Source organism: Callithrix jacchus, chromosome 13 (assembly GCF_049354715.1).
Source record: "Callithrix jacchus isolate 240 chromosome 13, calJac240_pri, whole genome shotgun sequence".
NCBI lineage: Eukaryota > Metazoa > Chordata > Mammalia > Primates > Cebidae > Callithrix > Callithrix jacchus.
This window is the reverse complement of record NC_133514.1, coordinates 76,858,904-76,872,742: the sequence shown is the minus strand read 5'-3', so window position 1 is coordinate 76,872,742 and position 13,839 is coordinate 76,858,904. Positions and strand designations below refer to the sequence as shown.

The window sequence follows — 13,839 nt, the reverse complement described above, 5'->3', positions numbered from 1 at the left end:
TCACTCTTGGCAAATTATGTTTTTCCTATCATGGATGAACTGAGTGATTTAACTCTGGCCCAGCATTCTGTCCATATTTGCAGACATCCCAACTTCCTTTCCTCAAATCTAGTCCCTTCAAAGTCTAGTGTTCTCAGCGCAATTTTATACCACTTTCTCCAGTTCTTTGCTCCTCCAGTATTTTCCTCACTTTCCTGTAATTTCAACATCTCTCTCTACTGGTTGAAGAAAATTCAATCCACACATATTTAAACCCCTCTTCTATTCTAAAATAAAAACAAAGCAAAACAGAAACAAAATGAAACCTTAACTCTGCATCATCCTTTCTTCATTGCTTTTGTCTCCCCACCTTTCTTAATGTTCTGAGTTTTGTCTGTATTTATTGTGTCCAATTTTTCACTTTTAATTCACTTAAAAACCAAACCAAAAACAGAGCCTTGCTCCATCACCCAGGCTGGAGTGCAGTGGCATGATCTCGGTTCACTGCTACCTCCGCCTCCCAGGATCAAGCAATTCTCCTGCCTCAGCCTTCCAAGTAGCTAGGATTCCAGATGCACACCACAGGCCACAGTGCCCAGCTAATTTTTGTATTTTTAGTAGAAATGGGGTTTCACCATCTTGGCCAGAATGGTCTTGATCTCCTGACCTCATGATCCACCCACCTCTGCCACTTAAAGTGCTGAGATGACAGGCATGAGCCAGCATGCCCAGACAAATTTTTACTGCATGTGTGGTGGTCTCTGGACCCTCAAAGAACCTGATTTATTGCAGTACTTTGTTTTTCTACTCATTTAGTTATTTGACATGTTTATCAAGCATCATGAAATGCCTTGAAATTTCTGAAGTCCATGATTTCAAATACACTGTATCCCTTAGGTTCTGAATTTTACAAGCACTTTTAACTGTGCACAATGCTGCTGACACTTGCCTTCCATGGTATTTCCTCTTACTCTTTATCTTCCTCAACTACTGTTTCTTAGTTACACTTGAACGCACTTGTGCATCTTGTCTCATTATATAAGGTTATCCTGGAGTTATGTCCTCTCTCCATTGGTTCCTTCTCTCTACACACTATCCTTGAACACTCTCAATTCCAATCGTTTGAACTAGCATTTATAAGCTTATAACACTCTAATATTTATCTTTGGCTCGCATCTTTTCCCAAAGCTTCAGAATAATTTATTTAATTTCTTACTACAATTATAATTTTAATGTCTCACTAGCATATCAAAGTCAATTTCTCAGATTGAGTTTTGCAGAGTTTTCCTAATGGTATTCTCTTCCTTTGTTTGCTAAGTTAGATATTGGTATTGTTATACACCCAACATTGAAAACTAGGGTTATCCTAATTTTACCCAGTGTCATTTATCCATTCCCTCCCCACTACACACACTTTGAGGGGTCCCAAATCCTGTTTATTCTTGCTCTTACACATCTCCCAAATCCATCTTCTATCATCTCTGCCCATATGGATCAGATTCTCAACATCTCTTTCTTGATCTACTGCAGTAGTCTCCTCACAAATACCTCTATCTATGTCTGGCTTTCCTTGTTCTTCTTATTCTCTGCAGTAGCATTAAGGTCATTTATACAAAATGTAAAACTAATCATAAATCAGCCTTGCTAAAGATCCTTCAGTGGCTCACTATCACCTGTGGGATTAAGCTCAAACTCTTTTTGTGGCACAGGAGGCCTTCTATAACCTGCTCCTTTATACTCCTCCAGCCTCTACCCTGCCACGATGCCCTACTCACACTCAGTGCTCCAGCAACAATACATTGCTTAAAATTTCCTGTCTGTGCCATACTCATATTTCTTTCTATTCTCCCTCCACTTGAAATATTTATCACTATTTATTTTGCCTGGATAAGTCCTACTCAGATGAATATTCAAGATATGGATTCAGCATGGCTTCCTCTAAAAGCCTTCTTTAAGAAGGCTAATCTGAAGTAAGTGATGATTCTCTGTGCTTTCACAGTTACCTACATCATAACATCTGTCACATTATTTTGAAATTTCTATTTAGATGTCATCATCCCACTGAAACAAAAGGATATCTGAGCACAGGGACCACTGTTAATTAATTGTTTATCTCCAAAACCTACCACAAGGCTGTGTCAGACAGACACAGTAAATTTTTGTTGAAGTATCTATTACAGATTTGGTCCTGAGGAATATGTTCTGTGCGTTTGTGTTAAAAATGAGTCTAGTTCTGTAATTTAACTAAACCAGATGGGCAAGTCACAATATTCCCAAAACAACATACTGTTCCTTTGATTACTTTTGGAATAATTAAACGAATCATGAATAGATTGCTATGGGTTTCCTATTTGGGATCTCTTATTTCTCCTCTTAGGATTATTTTGAGATGCCCCCGATGATGTCCAATGCATACTTCTCCAAGAGAAAAAGAAAATAACCATAGATCTTCATTCATTATTAATGTTCTAAGGGAAAACAAAGAACTTTATAATGAGTAATAGGCTAAATTTTTTTGAAACAACGTTCTCACATTTACTACTGTCTGTTTTCCTTGATCATTAAATTAGCCAAGAATCTTCATAGTTCAAGATGGCAGCTTCTTCCTTGCTTAAAAATTTATTATTCAAGCCTACATAACATATCCTTCTGAATTAAAGTGTTAGTGCTAACTTACATGACAGTGATTAGCAGTATCAAATATTAAGATCTCACATTTGTACAATGAATACAGTTTTCCAAATGGCTTACATAAATATTATCCCAATCTTAGAAAAGCCCTTATGATAAGTATTAATATACTGATTTTATGCTGCAGACGTAAAGATGAGAATCCACTGAGAACACTAAACTAATGCATTTTATTTCCTCCAGGTAGTCATGTTTCTGCACACTGTTTTTGCCATCATAGCCTCTGAAAAAGGAAGGGGTTGAATGACCCACTGGGAAAGAAGAGGCCATGATGTTGAGTGGAGCCATGGTAAACCAGGATGAGCAAGGAGTTCTTCCTTCTTGGCCTTGAGTAGTTACTGAGATGAGGAAGGACTTAAGTTCAAAGGCTGGTGGAGACACAAGGTTGTCATGGCCTCCCTTCCTTTGGAGCTAAAATTTCAAAGGAAAACATTTGTTGAGAACAGAGTTAAAAGTAAATGGGCTTTTGTAGTTGGGACTCTGAGAGAGACCTCACTCTCAGAATGGCCCCTGCGCTGGTAAGGAGGTACATAAAGGATTATCAGAGGCAAATTAAATGGGGTGCATTACCATAACTGTGGGGGACTGCAGTTTCAGCAAGGTCAAAGTGAGGTTAATAAGCAGAGGGAACTATCAGAGCCAAGAGTTCAGGGACTCAGCTGCTGACACTTGCTGAGCAAGTGTCAACCAGCTACACCTCTTGGAGGACCCAGTAAGAAGACACAGAGCAAAACAGGAACCTGGGGACATATGGAAGGGATCCCTTCTATACCTCCACTATAAGATCATATATACCCTTTCTCTCAGATTCTCAGATGTCATCTTAGAGACGAACAGGAGACAGAGAAGGGAACTCCGAGATGGGGACAGTTACTTAAAAGAGAATGTAACTGCATTTTTGGATTTAGCTCCCACATCTAAAGAACTGGGGAGTCATGATTACTGTCCTACAACAACGACACAAACAAAGCTGAACAAACTAGAAATCAACTACTTTTCCTGGATGCATGGGAGGACTGACATCACAGGAAAACAGAGTCAAGGTCTACTTATGTGACACACAAGCTACTGGAGCCATAAACTGACAGGGATACGTAAATGGTACGTTTTAAACACTGCTGGAAGCTGAGGTGAGTTAGCTTGAAAGTGAGAAACTCCTGGGGTGCCACAGTCTTAGGGGCACCCACAGTTCCATGAGTTTTACAAAGAGGTACCAGAGTCTTACTGAAAAGAGCCAAAAAAAATCACTTCATGTAACTAGCAAGAAAAGAGAAAAGTAGTTATTTTGAAATATTCTCAGTAAATTCTCCATAATAAAGACCTAATTTCCTGGAGAAAAGATTTGACCAGAGCCTTATCTCACCTAGGAAGCAGGAGGACAATTACACAATGCTACCCACCTAATTCCTGTCTTACCTAAGGAGTGGGGGGGAAAAAACCTAAGAAATATTTAGAACGTTATAGTCCAGGGACTCAAGAAAAGATGACATTTAATTACAAGATTATAGAATATTTCTTCTCCATGACTTCTTAGCATCATATTTAAAAGGCTGTAGTATGAAAACAGTGGTTTAGAGTTGAAGCACAGATTGTGTTTAAAACATTCTTAGTGAAACCCAAAGACCATAGGAAAAAAAGAAAATAAGGACTATTGTTTAGGGAAAGGTTACGCATCTAGTCAGTATAACTCTAGAAAACATTAAACTCAACCCAACTCCTACCCAGACTAACATAAAACCTCAGCTTGAAGTCCTCTGTCTCATTTCCTGTTACCTGAAATTGAATCTGTAGAAACTGAATCTAAAAGAGAAATTATGAGGCCCCAGATGATTTTACTGATAAATTCTACCAATCATTTAAAGAAGAAGTAATTCCCATTCTCTACAGTATCTTCCAGAAAAAGGAAAGCAGAGGAAACACTTTCTTATTTCAAGTGTCCAGAATTATTCTAGTACCAAAATCAGATATATACAATATTAGAAGGCAAACTATAGACAGATATCTCTCATGACAATAGATGCAAAGTTCCTTAAAAAATAATAACAAATTTAATCCAACAGTATTTAAAAAGAACTATATAGAGAGAGCAAGTGGGATTTATTCCAGGTACACAAATCTGGTTCAACATTTAAAAAGTAATTAATAAAATCCACATCAGTAGGCTAAAGGAAAAAAAGCATACAATCACACTAAGACATAAAAAGCACTTAATAAAATCCAGCACACATTCCCAAGATAAACTCTCAAAAAACTAGAAATAAAGGGGAACTTCTTCAATTTGATAAAAAAGAAAATTATACAAAAAACCTACAACTATATAGTAGTTAGTATACAAGGTTACTTTCTTGTGTGCTATATAAGAAAGCCAGCTGCTTTCTTACATACCGTCAATGAGAAATTGAAACTTAGAATTAAAAACATAAAAATTATTCATAATAGGTACAGAAAATGAAATACTTAAGTATAAATCTAACAAAATATGAGCATTATCTATATGCAGATAACTATACAACTCTGACTTTTTTAAAAATTAAAAATCTACATAAATGAAGCAATTTATGTTCATGGATTAGAAGTTTTCAATACTGTTATCAATTCTTAATTTCATCTGTAGATTAAATGCAAGCCTAATCAGAATTCTAGCATGCTATTTTGCAGCTATTGACAAACTAATTCTAAAGTTTATATGCGAAGGCAAAAAACAAAACAAAACAAAACAAAAACTGAAGAAACAAAACAACACGGAGGAAGAAGAACAAAATTACAGGATTGATATGACCTGACTTTAAGACTGTCTTTAAAATTGCAGCAATCAAGGTAGCATGGTATCAGCAAAATAAGAGACGCATTGATCAGTGGAACAAAACAAAGAGCCCAGAAATGTACCCATACAAATATTTTCAATCATCTTCAACAAAGGAGAAAACAAAAGTCAGTAAGTAGAGAAAGAACAGACTTTTCAATAAGTGGTACTGTAACAACTGGATGTTCATGTACAAAAGTAAACTAGACATATGCTTCATATCTTTCAGAAAATAACTTAAAATCAAAGTCTAAATGCAAAATGTAAAACTATATAAATTCTAGGAAAAATCTAGAAAACAATCTCTGCAACTTTTGGTTTGCAGGTAAGTTTTCAGATACAGCATCAGGCACATAGTCCATGAAAGAAAATAAAAGTTAAACTTTATTAAAATAAAAAATTTCCACCTTGTAAAAACTCACCATAAGATAATTAAATACAAGTGACAGTTTTGGAGAAAATATTTGCAAAACACAAATTTTATAAAGTATATATATCCAAAATATGCAACCCTGATTTTTCTTCAGATAATATAAATCTTTCACCTTTTACAAAATATAAAAACAGCTTTTAAACCCCAGCAATAAAAAAACCAAACAATTAAAATATGTGCCAAAGATCTGAATAAAGGACTTGCCAAAGAAATATACAAATGGCAAATAAGCATAGGAAAATATACTCAACAGAAAATGTCATAAAAGAATTACAAATTTAAAGAACAATAAGATTCCACTACACATGTATTAGAATGGCTAAACTTCAAAAATATGACAATACTAAATGCTGGTGAGGATGGAGAACAACAAGAATTCTCATTCACACAAGCAGGAATGCAAAATGTCACAGTCATCTTGGAATACACTTTGGCAGTTTTTATAAAGCTAAACACAGTTTTACCAAAATATTTACCTAATTGATTTTAAAGTTTAGGTATACAAAAACCTGAATATGAATGTAAATCTAGCAGCTTTCTTAATAATTGCCAAAACTTGAATCACCCAAGATGACCTTCAATAGATAAATGGATTAATTGTAGTACTTCTAAACAATGAAATATTATTGAATGATAAAAATAAGTGAGCTATAAAGCTAAGTGAAGACATGGATGACCCTGTATCTAGCTAAATGAGAGAAGTCATTCTGGAAAGTCTACACACTCAATTATTTCAATTATACAACATTTGGAAAAAGGCAAGACTCTGAAGATGATAAAAACAACAGCAGTCACCAGGGTTTTGGGGAGAGAAAGAAGGGTTTGATAGGTAAAGTATATTTTTACTATACTATACTATACTATACTATAGTCTTTGCCCTAAAGACTATATTTAGGGCAGTGAAATTATTCTGTATGATACCATAATGGTAGTTACATGACATTATGTATTTATCAAAACTCAAAGGACTTTCCAGCACAGAGGATGACATTAATGTAGGCAAATTTTAAAATATTGTTTAGGAGGCCAGGAGATTGCAGGGTGGAATGCAGATCCTATCAAGAGAATCTAAATGTATACTAATTTATAAATAATCTCAATGATGGGAGTTGTGGGAAAATGTGCTGACTTAAATAACGTTGGTAGTGACTGCAATTCATTAAAGGCAAGAGGAATTCCATGTTAGTACTGTACCCTAGTGGATAAAACTTGTCTCCTATTGTGGTATAGGTTGACCTTCTGGTATTGCTACACATGTATACTGAAACTGAAAAATTAATACATGGATGGTGGATGGTGGAAGCAAGCTTTCTCACTATAGAGTGGGAATTTGGAGATAAGCAAGGGAAGAACAGTGGGATGAGTTGTATAGTAATGGATCAGAACTGAAGCCATCATTATGAACTCATGTTTAACTTACTAGTGACATAGATGCTTACTTATAGACATATGTATTATATAAATAAGCATGTATAAATGAGTAAGTAGACCCACATATACTGCCTTGCTCTCTCAATTGAAAAGGCAAGAAGCAATGACAATCCAGTAACAACAAACCCATCTAGCACCCAGATGGGTGCTAATACCATTTTCCAATTAAAAATATCAGGGCTCCTTGGAAAAACAGCTTATTTTACAACCAGGGAAGGAATTATACAAGATGGACCTCAAGTATCTTGTGTTGTTATTACAGAAAGTTAAGGAAGTGCTTAAAAATTTTTAAAAGACCAAAAAAATTTTAAAAGCACCAAAACACCCTACATTGATGCAGATATTCTAAAGAAACAGTAAAGCTAACTGAAGGAGCTCCCAATGGCCAAAAGCAGAAAAATTTGAGCAAGAAAATGAAGTATCAGATTATAATTTAAAATATCCTTGAGTTCATAGTGGTATAAAAGAATTATTGAATAAATAAATAAATGAGGGAGAAAAGAAAAAAATCTGTCTTGAAATATTTTATGTAGATACCCCGCTCTCAAGGAACATATAGTGAATTGAAGTGTGGCTCCCCAAAACTTACGTCTACCTGGAACCTGTTCATGTGACTTTATTTTGAAAAAGGGTCTTTGCAGATGCAGTGATACTAAGGATCTTAATACGCAATCATCCTGGATTATCCAAGTAGGCCCAAATCCAATAGCAAGTGTTCTTATGAGAAGAGGGAAAGACTGACGGAGGCCTTTTGAAAACAGCAGCAGAGATTAGAGTTATGCAGCAACAAGCCAAGGAATGCCAGAAGCTTCCAGAACTTGAAGACACATGAAAGGATTCTCCCTAGAGCTTTCTGAGAGAGAATGACTCCACTGACCTTTTAATTTCAGACGTCTGGGCTACAGAACTGTGAGAAAGTACATTTCTGTCATTTTAAACAACAAAGTTTGTGGAAATTTGTTACAGTGGCCCTAAGAAACTAATATGGATGGGGAGAGTGCACATTTCCATTCCTTTAGTGCAGAATGTGCCTCGTGATATTCCTGCCAAAGAGTACAGGATAGAAGGGAAAGATAGAGTAACTCTGCAGTAGAGAAATCTGTTATTAATAAATGCCACTTCAGCCAGGTAATCCATGTCAGTATCAGCAGTGACAAATCAAGTTGATGTGATGAGGATTTCACTTTATCTCCCTTCTTCCTCCCAAAGCCCCATATGCCCAGTCTAATCATGAAAAAGGCATCAGATAAATTCCAATAAAGATGCATCTGTGAAAATACCTCAAAACTTACAGTTATCAATGACTAGGAAGTCTTGGAAACTCTCACAGCCAACAGGAGACTATGAAAACATGATTACTAAAGTAAAGTGATATCCTGGATGGGATCCTGGAACAGGAAAAGACATTAGGTAACACTCAGTAAATCTGAATAAAATAGGAACTTTTATTAAAAATAATGCGTCAGTATTGTCTCACTAATTATACTAAAAATACCATACTAATGTAATTTACTGACAGGGAAAACTGCATACAGGATATATGGAAGCTCTTTGTATTATCTCTACAATTTTACTTACATCTAAAACTGTTCTAATATATGTATGTATACATATACACACGTGTGTGTGTGTGTGTGTGTGTGTGTGTGTAAACAAGGTGTTACTTTAAAGGTAACTTTAAGGTATTGGATCAGACTGAGATTACCAGGTGGCTAAATTTATTTTTTGAATTTCCCTCATGCTAGTGATCTCTAGCTAGAACATAAGGAAGCATCTTATTTGCACTTTTAGTATGGGCAAATTAGCCAAGGAAATTCAGAATCAGAGACTTAAGAATCACAAAGCTACTAATGGTAGAGCTCTTACTTGAACCTCAGATCCCAGACTATAAAGCCCATATTCTTTAATCTTTGCACAGTAACTTTACCTGTGCAAAGCATCATAGGAAGTTAACCAAAAACAAAACACTCTTTCTTTCATACAACCTACATTATCCTTATCACAGATCCATTTAAATATGTTAAATTATAAATTTCATGTGATCTGAGAAACCCAGGTAGTATATTTCAGGAGGATGGTACAGACAGAGCCATATTATGGACGCAGAACATGTAAGATATATAGTGAAACAAATGAGTCAAATTCACTTCTGTAATGATTCAAAGAGACATACTTAGGAGATAAAAGAGAACACAGTAAACTCAATTATCCACATTAAAAAGAATTGCTATGTCTTTTATGGGTTTTGTCCAAGGTCTTCTGGTTGATGTGGATAAAAGCTTAAAGGCCTCACCTGTCATCTAATTTGTTATGGTTTATTACTATTTTATAATCTAGAGGGTAAAAAAATATAACTACTTCACTTTACAACAGTCACATTTTAACACTGCAGCAGTTATTTATCCAATATCTTAAGTATTCTCTTTTAAAATTGTAACCATAAGGACTTATTTCACAGCATGATTAGGAAAAGTAAAGAAGAGAAATTTAATATTGTAAAATTGTATAGTAGTAAAATATTCATGGAGGAGAGTGTTACACAATTAGCCAAAATCTTTAATGATCAGCTGTGTGAAAATTCAAGAGCTACATTAAGAATATAAATAATCTTATCAATGAAATGCAGCACACTCCATATTAAATTTGTAATATATGACTTCACATATATACTACAAGTATGCTACAAGATATTTAGAATAATATATATTTGTTCAGTGATGGCAATTTCCTTCAAGAAATGTACCCTTCTGGTTTTTGCAAGAAGAAATAAATAATTACATAATCCTAGTTTATTCAGCATAAGGGCTGATAGCAAATTAGAAAATAAATTAAAGCAAAAAGCCTTCATTTTTAATCAGCAGGACACATTTTCTTTTCAAGTGAAATGTTCTTGAGTGAAAAGGCCAACAGAATATAATTATTAAGCACATTAAAATTCATAGAGTGGATTTTAATTTGTCAAAAACTTGATTTTTATCCCCTTACTCAAATAGCCTATGTGAAAACAGTCAAATAAATTTAAGAGGTAAAATAGAAGAAATAGAAACCTTGGAGCCAACACTAAATTAAAAAGCCAAGAGAAAGGAGAAATATTGTTTGCCTTTGTGTGCTATTCCAGACATTGAGGTTATTTTATGTGTTTACCAAGTTCTAGCCCATATCTTTTTCCCAAAAATTGAATAAATTATTATTCTCAATGTAAGGTCACCTCTAGAATTATTCATACTATGGCTTCCACTGTCCACTCTTCTCCAGGAAGTATTAAATTCTTAAGGGATTATTATAGTTATACTATATGTAAGGATATTGTAATGACAGATGACAGTCACATACTTTAAATTTCTAGACTATGTATATCAGAATCACTGAGTTGCCTATTCCATAGGTAGATTCTTGGGTCCCATTCCTGATATACCAATTCTGATGGCAGAGACCCAGAATCTACAGTTTTGACAAGTATCTATATGAACTTTTTGCACACTGATACTTGAGAATCTTTGCTCCAGACTAACAAAACTGATTACAGTATAAGATATATAATTACTGAAAAGGAACTAAAAAGGGAAATGAATAAGCTATAGAAGTGTAATGAGCTAACACCAGAATTTGGTTGTTTACAAAGTTACATAAGAATATTTTAATAGTATCACAACATAAATAATAGTAATATGGATATATCACAAATGGATTTATTTCAGTACTGTTTGAATATAGTTTGTGTTGGAAAATAACACTTCTTTCCTTCTTTTCTTTCTTAAGAAAAACTGAAATAATCACTTATTATTATCCTGACTTTGAGATTAGAAAAATATAAAAGTATCATATCTATGCTGTTTAACTGATTAATGTGTTTTAATTTTTATCCAAGTCATTCTTCAAGCTTTGCATTTAAAAATTACAATTTTACAGAGAAAAATAAGGCAGGAGAAGGGGAAGAGAGAGAAGTGAAAAGAAAAGCCTATTGCATACAAGTGGTCACCAAGCGCTTAATTTTATAAAGACTTAGAAAGAAATACTTTAATGAGTCTTAATGTATTTGTCTTGTTTACTCAATATTTACAGTTTCATCAGTAATATAAATGTATATGGACTGTTACTGTTTTGAAACTACAAAGACAAATCTTGATTAATTTTAAGAGTCCAGAAGCATAATTTGAACAAACATGTACTGAGTCGTTTTACACATTATTAATTTAACACAATATAAATTACCATGTTTCTAAACTGGTCAATAGAGTGCAATCAAGAATTTATTCCTCTTAGGTTTATAAGGCACTAGTTCTCCAAGAAGAGAGAAATAAATGACAGATCTTAATTTGCCATCCAGGTAGCAATCTTCCAAAGTCAAAATCTGACACAGCAACTCAAAGCAAAAGGGTGACATAAAGGCAAGAGCCCTGTGTGACCAAAACAAAAAGAAACAAACAAACAACAAAAAAGTGAAAATCATGCTTAAAATGACAGGCTGGTCCCAAAGAAAGATCTCTACAGAAAGGAGAGACCCTGAGATCCAAGTCTTTGTACTGACCTTTCTTGGCCCTACCTTCAAGGCCTCCAAAACTTGCTCCCCTAGTTTAGAATTAATAACCTATAAGGCAACATTCATGAGTGTGATTTTCACAATTACTGAAGGATTTTCCAGTCTTCTGTATTCTGAGCAACCATTGTAGATCACTGTGGCTTAATCAGAATTTGAAATTTGCTGTTGTTTCATAGTAGTGCTTTTGTATTCCTTTTCTTTAGCTCTGAAATTACTTTTTGACATTGGCTTTTCAAAATTTTGATTTAGAATTGGCTTCAACTTTGGCAGTTGCCTTTTCAGTCAAAAGATCTCTCTGTTTTACATTTGTTTGCCCTGGTTGCTCTTTGGACCCCAAAATACCTTGTTTTGTGTTGAGAAATCTCAATCTTCATCCCTTCTGAAACTCATGTCCTCTTTTGGAAAATTGACCCCTACAGAAGTCTGAAGACTATTCCAGGTTGTTGACATTTTTTACCTTCTACCCAAAGGAATGCAAGAAGGAGCCACTATCCCAGTGTTTAATTATGTTTTCCTTCTATCTCAGAATACATATTTCATAGGCTTTAAACATTATATTTATTGTTGTGTATGCTCTGTAACAATTCAAAAACTAGAAAGGTGCAGGAAGATAGTTTTCTCTTGTATCCCACACATATTATGACACCAGTGATGATATTTAGGTATCTCTTCATTCTTATGCTAAGGCTTTTGCAAATCTATGCAAACACAAACTTACACAGTTGATCTTTGTATTTCTCATTTGATTTTCTAGATGTGGTTTGTTTTCTAAAATGTTTTAGTATATTGGAGAATTTCTTAGAATTGGAACTCGTTCAGATATGTATTTTCTTATTTTTCCTTCATGGTTTTACATATTTTCATTTAAATCAAACTCAAGGAGCCTTTCCTCCGCTATTAGAAGACCTAAAGGCTTTTTGCATAGCTGTGTTCCTGATGAACTGCAGTTGGCTGTCCTCTCCTGCTAGTCCTGAGGGATGTCCAACTATAATTTGGCTTCATCCATAGTTTTTGTCTTCTCTGAGTTAAAGGTGACTGGATCTAATTCAGCAAGCAGGTTTTAGTGACTGTTTCTGTGGGGCAACTGTTCTTTGCACAGGACTTATGAAAAATTAGCTTAAAAAGGACTCTATTACAGCAAGAAAAAGATTCTAGAATTTGTGAAATGAATAATATGTGTTGGAAGATTAGTCATGTTGCCCCAAAACATCTTAGTGTTGTTCCGTTGAAAGATTTCTCTCTGACTTTATATGTTTTAACTGGTCATTCCCAGACCTGGAAAATCACTGCTGCTTCAGAGCAGGTTGATTTTACCTACAAGAACACACTTCATGGGAAACTTTACTAGACAATTAGCTGTATGAGCAATATATATAAAATAGATAGAGCAGCCACTGGGTGGCAGCAGAAATGTAATAAATACCCTGTACCAATGTACTATTTTGTTGTTTGATCCTCTATCTTATCATTTAGCATGCTTAAAAGACAGTATTATTTTCAACAAAATGGCCTACAATAGATAATACTCATCTAATTAATCTCACTAATATAAACTAGCATAAACATGTAAAACAAGCTTAACCACCTAATATTCTATGAATATAATTTTTAATATTACTTAGAATGACTTTGTGAATTTGCATAGTTGCTTTCCTAATACTTAAATGTTGCTATTACTTTTAATAGCTGTATTAACAGAAGTCACAAATATTCAGAGAAGAAATGTTGAAGAATTCAGAAAAGACAAGATTAGAATCTTCACACCTAAAATTAAATATTAAGAGTGACTTGCAATTATGTATATTGTCTTTTTCGATGTAGAGTTGTTTTTTCAGTAATAACGATTGGCCAGGTATGGTGGTTCATGCCTGTAATCCCAGTACTTTGGGAGACTGAGGTGGGTGGATCACCTGGGGTCAGGAGTTCGAGACCAATCTGACCAACATGATGAAATCCTATCT

General features: G+C 34.5%; 1 long non-coding RNA gene across 1 annotated transcript in view; it reads right to left on the bottom strand.

Moving 5' to 3' along the window:
• Positions 1 to 8,728, bottom strand: part of LOC144578872 (uncharacterized) — a 69,382-nt gene extending 60,654 nt beyond the window's left edge. Inside the window, exon 1 of the long non-coding RNA XR_013525329.1 lies at positions 8,631 to 8,728. This is a non-coding gene — a long non-coding RNA (uncharacterized LOC144578872). The remainder of the gene's footprint in view (positions 1 to 8,630) is intronic.
• Positions 8,729 to 13,839: the final 5,111 nt, after the last annotated feature.